Source organism: Hylaeus anthracinus, unplaced genomic scaffold, assembly GCF_026225885.1.
Source record: "Hylaeus anthracinus isolate JK02 unplaced genomic scaffold, UHH_iyHylAnth1.0_haploid 11997, whole genome shotgun sequence".
Lineage (NCBI taxonomy): Eukaryota > Metazoa > Arthropoda > Insecta > Hymenoptera > Colletidae > Hylaeus > Hylaeus anthracinus.
Window position 1 is genome coordinate 4,549,527 of NW_026534344.1, and position 9,251 is coordinate 4,558,777.

A 9,251-nucleotide genomic window follows, 5' to 3' on the forward strand; every position below is an offset into this window, starting at 1 on the left:
AAGTTGAAATTCCATGCTGTAGTGTTAGGTCTGTGCAAGTATGGAAGCTTTGCATCGTATTTTTCTCGCAAACTCGCCAAAAAGGTGTCCATCGTCGCGTATTTCACCCGATCCGACAATCGCAGGCATCTGGAGCGATTTCCGTTCGATGGTAGCGATCGATAGCGTACCGGTTAATGGGGATCGGTAGTCATCGGTCGTTCAGGGACGCAGCGGCGTCATTACCCCTATTTCGATCGTTTCCCTCCCCGGTGTCGTCGAGGAAAAATTCCGTGGCCGAGTGCGAAAGAGGTCGACGAAGAAAAGTTGGAAGCACGAGGAGGCGCTGATTCGGTCTGGCTGGCTTCTGGCTGAAGCAGGCTGAAGTAGTGGGTTCAGGCGGGCGCTGTGGCTATCGCTTCGCGAAATATGTTCCACCGCGTAAAAACCATATGAATAATGGGATGGCATATCGTGCATCAGTATGCCGGTGACTGTTGGCCCAGGTCAAATTGACTTGAGCGTCTCCATGGCAACAACTACTCAGACTTCCGGCTGGTCGATATCCTACCAACTTGTATTTTGCGGCGGACCTCACCTCTCTCCCTCTATGTCTCTCTCGCGGCCTTTCCGCCCTCTCTGTCTATTCTACGCCCTCTCTCGTTCACTCTATCCTTCTCCCACGCTCACTCGCGGCACTACGAGCTGGTCTCCTCTCTCTCGTACACGCTCACTTGCTCTCCAGAGGCTCTTCCTCCCTCTCTGGGATCCTCTCTCTTCGCTGCCATCATGACTCTCTTCGTTCCACCGGCTTTTCTAAAGGAAAAGACGAACTCTTTGATAACAGAGGGGCTGCGGAGAGGCCCCCCCATTTTCGGGGAACGTCGAGAAAATTCCGGTCGACCACGTCGACTTTCCGCGTTCTACGTTCGAATGACACGCGAGGAATCCTAGTGTCGTTTGGTCTCGGCTAGGCTTTCAATTAGGGACGCGACGATTAATGCGATTCGAACGGGGCAGAAAACTCTGTCAACTTTGGGTTCAACAATGTTGGCTCAGTGGATGTCCAACGACTTTTGAAAGGCTGCAGAAAGAAACGCTGGATTCGACACTTGGCAAAGATTGTTCTTTAATATCGGGAATCCAGAGGATATTTGATGTCTGTGAGTTTTGGCGAGAGCGATCAGAGCTCCTTCGTGTTTTGAGCTTTGCGATTAAAGATCCGAGCATGATCTTTGGATATTTACGTTGAAGCGTATTGGAATTCAATATCCACTAACTCTGTCGGAGGAAAAGTGCAGTTTTCCTTTCTAGTGATACGAACACTCTATTTATTCTATTAGGTTCATCTTTGCAAGGGTTGTTCTATACACCGATCTTCCTGATTCTGATTCTGTTTTGACCTGGTACGCATTGTCTGAAGTGCATTCTCTGCTAGCTGTTGTGCCCGTTAAATCATCTATCGAATAATACATATTGATCCATAATTTGATGTTCCTTTGGGCCATACTCTAACCCTTGATGTTACTTTGCGTACATACCTTTCTCAATAATTCTCTCTTATCCAGTTGATCGTATCACATTTTCGATAAAGTCCTTTTCTAGAAGCACCTTCAGATTTTTTAAATATCGCATACCTTTCTGCTATTTTCCTGACCTCTTCGTATTTGCATTTGCTTAGACACCTTTCTTCATAATTCTCTAGCATCCCCATTAAATATTCTAAACACGTCGGTATCCTTTTGGAAGCTGTATCCTTGCTTATATTGTTTATATTGCTTTGCATTTGCATTTTTTTGGATACCATTCTCCGTGATTCTCTCATTTGGTACGCTAGTAGCCCGTTGGAGCCCACTGGTCCCCCTATAGTTCGGGTACCTCGGGATCGCTAAACCCGTACTGTCGCTACAATCGAACATAGCTACAGCCCCTGAGGGTATCCAAGAAATGAAAAGAATCGTGCATGCACAATTTGTCGTTTAACCATCTTTTGCCTAAAATCTATTTAATAAATACGAATCCTGTCTATATGCAAAAGGTCCAGAGCCCCACGCGAATTCCCGTTCCTCAACGAGTAAACACTCGTGGTCATCACGGAAAGTTGCCCCTGTTTTCCGCCTCGAAATCATGGGACAGGTGTGTCGCGTTACGAATTCCACGGTACCATCCTCCGAGTTGACCCGATTCACTTCGCCGCAGCCTCCGTAATTCCGACCGTGATGCTCGTTTTCGCTCAGCATCGAGGGGGAGGGTGGTGGAGGGGGGGGGAGGTGGTGGTGGGGGGGGGGGGGGGCAAGGGAGTCCCTGGATCGCCAGAAGGGACGAAAACGTCGGCGAGGTACGCGAAAACGATCGTCGATCTCTTCTCCATCGGCTACGAATTTTTTGCCAGAACGTTCGAGCAGACCCTCCGAGGACGCGTCAACCTTGCGCTCGCTCAGACCAGACGCTCAAAAACGAAAAACGTATACAAATACCACGGAATCCCGCTATTTTTAGGGCACGCTCGCCATCGAGTTATAAGACTATTTCGAGAGAGGTGAGGTGCTTCGACCCTCCGCCGAATCTCGCCAGTCTACACAATCAGTCATCCTCCCTCGCCTCCGTCTTCAAAGTTAGCCTCCTTCGCTTGTACTCCGTCGGAACTTCGTCGCGCGAGTCTGCATAGTTGGAGAAGTAAAGGGTAATCCTCTCGTCGGGTAGTTCCCGCAGTTGCTTCCTATGCAAATCTTCCATCGTGTTTCCCGCTTTAACGGTTTCTTCGTTTTCGAAAGGTTGCGCACGGAGGAAAGATTGAACCGATTAATGATCCTTGAAAGCAGTTTGTTATGATCGACTTAGGGGCGAGGGGGGTGCAAGCTATCCTCGAAGTTGTGGATGGAATACCTGTTTAATAGGGTACTTCAACGGCTATTGAAGACAGGCTGACCCAACTATCGAACGAAAGCGTTCATTGTTCTAAAAGCATGCTTTACGGTCACGCTACAACACGAATTTTCCAATTCTAGCGAAAGAGATGTTTGGTTTCATGAAAGATCAATTGATTAAGAACAAAATATACATTGAGTAACCTCCTTCTTTTCGAAGCCGGCTAAAAACCACCAATATTGTTCGGCGAATTGAAAGTCACGTACAAGATCTTGTTTGTCTAATCGACGATCCTTTTACTTCGTCGCGACGCGTATATCTCGGTCGATTCTAATTTTCCCACCATCTTTCACTGGACTTTTGGAACGTTACACAGCGGAGCACCATGAATAGCTTTCGGAGCTTCCATTATTTCCCGTTCCGGGCGTAATTAGCTTTCAGAATCCGCGTAGGTGTCAAGCTGGCGAAAGTAATTTGTAATGGTCGTTATATTAAATTAATTCGATGGATAAATCGCCCAACGTCGCTGTAAACTTCAATGGGGATTGTAACTTCGAAGAAACAAAAATTACGATTCAATGACGGTTGCTGGCCACCAAGGCGTTGAAGAATTAGGCGAATTAAAGGAAGCACGACGCGGAGGAAGGGCGAATATTGGAAATGTTTCGTGGACAATTGGAGCGTGAAAAATCAACATTCACTGAATCGCTTCTAACATCGTCGTGGAAGGTATCCATGGAGTTTTAGAGAAATTATAATAGGAGTATGTTGATTCTCTGAATGTGAGAAAATTAGGCCGCAAGTATTTTTAAGTAAGCGCTGAAAAGTTCACTTACTCCGATGTTTGTAAAATTTTTCTTAGGACGAATGGATCGAAATTGTGGGTGATTAGAGAAACTTGTTACTTTTTTATTCTCTTTTGCTCGTAATTTAAATCATGTTTATTGTACTTTGGAACAAATATTGCTTCCATGTTTACGTCATTCGAATAAAATATTGCCCACCTCCGGCTAAAACTTTCTTTAAAAGTTAATCTCGATTGCATTCTATCTTTGCAGCTCGTTCGCGCCAACGCTACTTTTAGGCGATCGCGATTTATCGAACGCAGAGAATTTCGACGTTTCGCGCTACATTTTCCAAGAAAGTGTTGATTCTTCCGTTAGCATATGAGGAATCGTCCCGGCGCGAGCATGGCGTGTACGCGCGCACGCGTGCACACCGTCGATGGCGGTTATATTTGTACGCAACTAGAATGCATGACACATAAGTTTGAAATAACTCGTAGAGCGTTCCATTAAACGAAGCACGTGACCAAGTGCTGTCAGGCAACGCGTAAAACCGAACGCTATTTTGATTCACGAAAACGCCGTCGCTACGGCGCGAATACAATATATATCCAAACACGCTCGTATTCGCGGCACGGTGCTATTTCAGTTGGATGTTCGATCCTTGCGCGAATCGCGGATACACTAGGTGTCTCAGCAATTGTAGTATAAAACAGTCGAACGAAACGATTCATCAAACGGAAACGAACCAAACATTTTAAATGGAATTTTCTTGTATGATAAATTGTAAAATGATAAAATCGATAGTTTATTTACGTGGTAAAGAAATTCATTCTTTGGCTATTTAAAGTAAATTTAACATTCGTAAATAAAAATCATACAACCTTTAAGCTACCCTCAGTCATATATTCCAAGAAGGTACGTATAATGTTATTTTATATTTTCGATGCGCTTACGCGTGAAGAATCACCCTCTTAGAGATTGTGTTGCGATTACTGAGACACCCTGTATTTACGCGGGCTTTGATTAACAGAGACCCGTAGCGATCTCGTCGCGAACGAGTGAATTAATGCTGTAAACTCCACTATCGATGCTAGAATTATGTCTCCCGTGAAAGTACTCTGGAATACTTTATTGTGCAGAGCAAAGCAAACACGGTAAACATGTGCTCCCTTCAATTCAACCCTTTCGATCTGAAATCGGGAATTGTTCTAACCTTATTATTCTAACGGGGGCCACTTTTATTTAAGCTGTTTTTTTGTATTACGCCATTTGTAAATATAATAGTTGACATTTATTCAAAATTCTAGGTCTATATTGTCGTATTACTATATTGAAAATTTATAAACTAAACTCACGTATATATCACGTATATATCAGACTCCTTGAAGAGGCTAAAGGACCTGAGGAAACTGTCCTCATGCATACGATCTACACGTACGTTGCAATCACGTTCGAAGGGGTTGGTATAGATTTTATATTTTCGGTGGTAAGCGTCATTGAACATGCGCCAAAAGTAACAATCTATAAAGTATAGACATGAAATTTGGCACTGATTTTATTGTTTTTAGGTAATTCTGTAGGAGATTGCCAATCCTCCGCAGCAACAAGTATAACTAAGCTGGTATTTCGCAGGTGTGAATCGAATTTCGAAAAAAAAAAAGAACATCCGAGTTGAAGATGACTTCGATGGTGCTCACAATTAATTTTTATTGTTTCATGTTACATTACTTGTCTTTATATCGCGTACGTGGGTACTGTACTCAGATTTTAGAATATCTAGAGGCTTTCAATAACAATAATCGTTACAAATTGCTTGAGCGTTCGTCGAAATGAAAGAAACGGAGCAGTGCAGACGGCCGAGCATACCACTCCAACGAGAAGTGGTTCCATTCGATTGTTTAATTTTCATCTTTAATTGTCCTTAATTGCATCAGACCCCAACGCAGACGTAATTTCAACCTCCAATCGGCGCTCAAATCACAATGTTTGTCTTGTATATCCGTCCGGACGAAATCGACCTCTCTACCCCCTTAAATTGCTCATCGCTGCTCGCACATTCGAGAAAGTAATTTTCGTTTCGGCTATTCTATCGCCCCTCGAACGAATGATTACATCATCCGAGGGGGATGCATCATTCTCGCACCCGAGCCAGGGGTGGATTAACTTGATGCGCAACCCCGTCACCAAAATTCATAATCTGTACAGCCCGAGCGAGAACCATATTCCCCCGCAAGTGGCAAATACTGACACAAAGAACGCGATGTTATCGAACGTCATTCGCATCGTGTCGTCGAGCCGTTTTACGAGCGAAACTTTGCACGCGGGAGATTCACAATGGCGGCGACTTCGTTCGATAGAACCAGGAGTTCGATTACTTTGAATATTTGTTCGGTGATCGAATCTGTAATAATTATTGTTATCGTAAATGGGTCGGATGCAACTATAATACGTAGGTAGGTTATTTACCTAAATAATGAAACAAAGAACTGATGAAATATGTACAAAAATTAATTGTGAATTTAATTTGAGAATTTTCTATCTATTGACTTCATATATGTATTACTATAATATATAAGTACTTAATTCTGGTATCTATTGGACGTTACTCGATTATGAGACGTTTGTTTTCATAATCACCATTAATTATATATGAACTTTACATCTACTTATGAAAGTGAATCAGCCAGAACCATTCAGCTGAACCCCCAGGTAGCATGTCGTCGACGAAACTGCACCAAAGGGGTTAAAGAGCGCCTAATCGTCTTCCTTTCCTCTCATTGTCTAAACACTCTACTTGACCAGCGTTACCGAACGCGACGATCCGTCAAAGGATAAAGTTCGACCACCCCGCTGACCTGTGGAGAAATTTTCGTCAATTATTGGGCACCTAGGACCCTATTATTGGACGCATAGCAAGCTATGATTAGACGGTGCGCTTCACCAAAGTAAAGTTTGCCATTGACAGCGTCGACACTGATCTTCAAAGGCGGCTCAACTCGATGACACAGTCGATGACGGGAGTCGCTTTGATGCGGTGCAGAAATTTGGTTCATCGAGTGGCTGATGGCGAGGGACCCAGAAAATAGACATCAGAGGAACGTCGGCCCCGCGAAAGAAAATATCCCCGCGTATCGGATATTATTCGCCGCGGTTATTCCGCCACTGTTTGCGCAGCGAATTCTTAGGCTGCATCTGTGTCGGCGCTAATCTCTCGTCGACGCCGTTCTCGACAATTTCTGCCCCATCCGACTAACAGATTCATGATTCGTAAATACAGTTTGATCTATACAACTTTGCACTTTACAAGCGCAGTTTTACCCGATTTATCGACGAGGAAGGGTTGCCGACGAATAATAAAAGACGTTCAATGACTTCGCGAGTGAGTAAAAGCAAAGGAGTTTGATTCATACCACTGGCCACTTTACAAGACTATGTTTGTTTAATTTATTAGGTACGGAGTATATGCTTCGACTGTGCCAGAACGCAGTACAAAAAGGTTGCAGCTTATAAATTTCATTTTCTTTAAGTGTCATGCCATCTTGGATGTATGAAAATTATAGTTATATACAACGATTGATTTAACAGAAAAATGACTTATAGATCTTTTAAATGAAATAACGATGGCGGAGTCAAGCTCCAGCAAATAGATCTTCTATTAAGTAAATTGTTTTCGAAAAAAAAATTGAATATAGCTACGATTTTCATCCCCTCTTAATTCATAATCCAGAGAAATCGATTTGGGGGGGGCGGAGCGGTAGCAAGATGAATAATAAAACGTTTAAATACTTTACGACTGGGTAAAAATTAGTTACTGGTAAAGCAAATACTATACCACAGCGCAAGGTTATTGAGAAATAATTTCAACACCTGTTCAGAGTGGTCTTCATTCGTATCGCTGCATTTATCGACCCCTTTCGTCATGGAGTAGCGAGTCGTGGACTATAAAGCTATAAGATAACGCTAATTGCGACTATGACTGGTAATTGCTGCTAGGCACGAAAATTTAATTACCTGGGTTATATCTCAACGATATTGAGTAACCCACTCACCTATTTAACGATACGATTTTTGGATGAATATAATAATAAGGATTTCCTCCAACATTCATGAATTTCAGATTACCTTTACCGCTGGATCCCACAAGTTTCTTAATCGTTAAACTGCGGATGTTTATACGTTTATGTGAAATGAAAACATTGAGAAACGTATGAGAATGTGGACAAATGAAAAAATATATACAATATCAACAATAATATGCACGTTATACTTTCACTTAAGTTTCAATTATTTTTCTGTATCTGTGAAAATATAAATTTTTCACGACCATCCGCAATCTATTAATCACATAGGTATAACTGGTTCCATGTCTGAGGCTATTTAAGTGACCTCTACCTATAACTTTCCAACCGTTAGCTTTCAATAATTTAACAGTCACTAAACGGAAATCAAGTACCCATAACAACACGCACCCTCCCACGCGAAAAATAATTCCAGGGTATGCTTTCATCGAATAATAGAAAATTAAAACATTCCCACAACGGAGGTACGCATAGCGAAGGTTCGACCGTACTTCTAAATAATTCAAACACCGAAAACCGCCCCCGAGAACAAGGTCAGACGGGACGAGAGTTCACTGGAGAACTTTCTTTGTTATTTCCGCGCCCTAAATTCACCCCATCTCTCCCCCCGCACCCCGCCTCTTTCGAGTCGTACCCATAATTTCACGAAACACCCCGGGTACAGTAGCGTACAAGTTACAGAGGCTCTTTCCACGGCTCGGAATCGATCGATTCGGGGCGTCAATGAAGAGCTCGATTCATCCCTGTACGACTCTCCTGTTCGCCCTGTAGCCTTCGCCAGCCGAAGGCGTCCGAAGATCGGCGGGGTTGTCCGATACGCGAAACAAGATCGCCACCAGCGATCCGGCGCTCTTTGCTCAAGAAACTATTAGGTTACCGAATTATTCATGCGGGGTCGCAGCCCGCCAATCCGGTGGCGGCGCAGTGCACACGAATCCGAAGTTCGCGGGGTCGTGCAGGATGCAAGGCGGCGGTAGGGTGGCGAGAGAGATAGACCGCGACAGAGAGACAGAGATAGATAGATGGGTAGACAGGAAGCGACAGAGACGAATAGATGGGTAGGTTCGGAAGGATGGAGAGGGATAGGTGCACGTGTAGATAGATAGAGAGATAGGGGTAGGTAGATTGGTTGATTGAGAGAGATAGAGACGCATAGGTGGATAGATAGAGATGAGTGGATTGAGTGGGATGGAGAAGGATAGATACGTGGATAGATAGATAGAGGCATGCAGATATCTGGATAGAGAGACGGAGTTAGGTAGATACAGGTAGATAGGGGGTGAGATAGAGACGGATAGATAAATCGGTAAAAAGAGATAGAGACGGATAGATAAATCGGTAAAGAGAGGTAGAAAGGTAGAGGGATAGAGATAGATAGACAGGAACAGACAGAGACGAGTAGTGGGTGGAAGGAAAGAGACCAACGGGGTTAGAGACACGGTGGATGGAGCGAGAATCAGGGAGAGGGATGAAGAGGCGAACAGGCGAAACGAGGAGCGCCGTATACCCTGTTGCCAATCTCTCCCCGACACCCTAT

The 9,251-nt window shown here is 43.9% G+C and overlaps 1 long non-coding RNA gene across 2 annotated transcripts; it reads left to right on the forward strand.

Moving 5' to 3' along the window:
- The first annotated feature begins 4,250 nt into the window (after nucleotides 1-4,250).
- Nucleotides 4,251-5,444, forward strand: LOC128889554 (uncharacterized). Of its 2 annotated transcripts, none has more exons than XR_008460467.1 (4): nucleotides 4,251-4,550; nucleotides 4,666-4,789; nucleotides 4,943-5,094; nucleotides 5,204-5,444. It is a non-coding gene; the product is annotated as an uncharacterized LOC128889554 (long non-coding RNA). The 2 variants fall into 2 exon arrangements; XR_008460468.1 differs by having other exon boundaries at nucleotides 5,013-5,094.
- The last annotated feature ends 3,807 nt before the right edge of the window (nucleotides 5,445-9,251 follow it).